Source organism: Halyomorpha halys, unplaced genomic scaffold, assembly GCF_000696795.3.
Source record: "Halyomorpha halys isolate HHAL.00 unplaced genomic scaffold, Hhal_1.1 Scaffold278.1, whole genome shotgun sequence".
Lineage (NCBI taxonomy): Eukaryota > Metazoa > Arthropoda > Insecta > Hemiptera > Pentatomidae > Halyomorpha > Halyomorpha halys.
The window spans coordinates 427829-430333 of NW_027109219.1; positions in this window are offsets into that span (position 1 = coordinate 427829).

Consider the following 2505-nt stretch of genomic DNA (forward strand, 5'->3'; position numbering starts at 1 on the left):
CTGAATCGTCTTGGCCCGATAGTAACCTTCCAGTTCTGACAGAGGCACCAGCACTTAGTGCACCTTGTAGGAGGGGACAACTTGCTCCCAATCTTTACAACTGCAAGCAATACTTCAGATGCAATATGTTCCAAGTATGGGTTTCTGAACATTGTTGTCTGTTTTCATTTTTCGACGCAATCACCCAAAGATGCGTCAGTAGGAATGCAAGTTGCGCCGGATCAGCATCGTCTGGAAGCTTTTCATCCCCAAGTGATATGACTCCTACTTCCTCAGCCGAATTGACTCGTCCAGTAACAACTCTTTTAACTTCGATTGAAGCGCCTGGTACGAAAACAATATTTGTGAATCCAATTAAAGGAAGAAATCTGTCAACGCCTCATCCTGAAAACACTCTTCCACCTTCAGCCTCCTCTATAACACGTCTTTCTACCCCAACCGTATCACCTGAACCTGAAGCTGCTCATAATGCCACAACTGAACCTTCAGAACCTCCAACATCTAATATTTCTACAACTGTGGCACTAGCATTTAGTTTTATTTGTTTATTATTTTTTTGTACAATAGTTTTTATTTCATAAATAATAATTATAATGAGGTGTAGATAGTTGACTAATTACTGATTGGGGAAGTTTGTCGGGAGGTGCGGTCAGCAAAGCACAACATAAATAAACAAAACCATATTTATTTATTTTATGCCGACGTTACGAGTTGTAGGCCTATCTTCTACGCCATAACCCCTGATGAAGACCTGAAACTCAGGTCGAAACGTCGGCATAAAATAATAACCATATTTATTTATTTTATGCCGACGTTGTTGTTTATGTTGTTCTTTGTTTATTTATGTTGTTCTTTGCTGACCGCATGCCCCGACAAATTTCTCCAATCAATAATAATTATATTGCTTCGGTATTAATCCAAATTCGGAGTATATTTGTATATGTATTAATTCACGGTGTATATATTTAGTTCTTAGGGCATTTTAGTTGTTTTAGGGTGACATGAATTGTTATTAACCATTGTGAGGCATTTATTTTGGATTACTTGTAGTTTTTTTTTATGTTGGTGAAGCCCTATATTGGACAGGCATACGTTAAGAAAGGTCTTATAGTCAGAAACCGAAGAGAAGACAAAAGTCAAACATTTCACTAAAACGTTTTATTATTTTAATGAAAACTGTGCAATTTTAAATTATAAATTTAAAATAGAGTAAACGAAGTAAAATATGAGTTACTAACAGCGCTTTTTACGTTAAATAGTTCCCGAGATACATTTTTTTTTAAAACAACGTTTACTTAAAATATGCACGGCAAAATCAGTAGTTAGTCTATTGTTGGCAATCTATATCTAAGGAACCATGATACGTACGTACAGATATCTATTAGCCCTCCAATTAAAGATGGTTTAATATGATATAAAGTAACTACTTTATCAGTAGAAGTAGTCGTTTTTATTATATTTGCTAAAATGAATTGATTTCTTGTAGTTCGGAAAAAATGTCTTATAAAATAAAAATTTTATAAAAAATACAACTCCCACGAAGATAAACGTTATATAACTACTGTATATTACATTGCACTAGGTTTAATTTGAATGCTGGCTGACATCTGTACGTCTGATGACTCCTCAAATATAGCTTTTCATAAATCAAATATTTTGTTCAAACAACAGTCAATTTTGTGAATTTATTTTGGAAAAGATCGTAAAAAAGATTATTCCTAGAAATACAAACATTATATACTACTTAATTTGTAATTTAGTCGAGACAAACTCAAATGAAACAAATAAATATCATTCGGTAACGAGTTGATTCATTGTGAATCATTCATCATTATCAATCAATATGATTTAGTTTGTTCGAAGTTATTGCTAAAGTCAAATGGTTCGTTTTAAGAGGAGGAACAAGAGTGTGAAAACATTAGAGATTAGAACAATCAGCAATAGAAGAATTTATTAAGAAGCATTATATCATAATTTAGTCTTCAGGTTGAAAATTTATCGAGACTAGTAATTTCAAGTAAAGAATCATATGGAGTTACACAACATGTATAGTGCATAAGTGCATCTAAGATGAATTTGCCTGTGGTAAAGGGTGGGGAGAGATGCGCAGTGTCAAACTTTCCCCTGCCATCCTCCCACTCTTCTGTCCGCTATGTCTGTTCTAACAACCACTTATGACTGTCCGGAACTGTATGGAGCATGCGTATTACGTGTTTTCCTCTCCCAAATCCTGTACTTCGTACAGTTCTGAATGATGAGAAGCTGTTGTTGGAACAGACTTACTCAGTTGGATCAGACTTTACTCCCTTCGACCTACTTCTGCTACATTATAAATAGAAATTCCTTGCATAATTTTTTTCAAAACAATTTTTTATTAATATTACAAGATTATAAGTTTACCATACCAAGTAAACTGGATAGAGCGAAAACTATCCACTCTTAAACTAAAAACGTAATTATGGACGTATACAAATTCATTAAAACAGTGGCTGAGAGTGGTCCAGT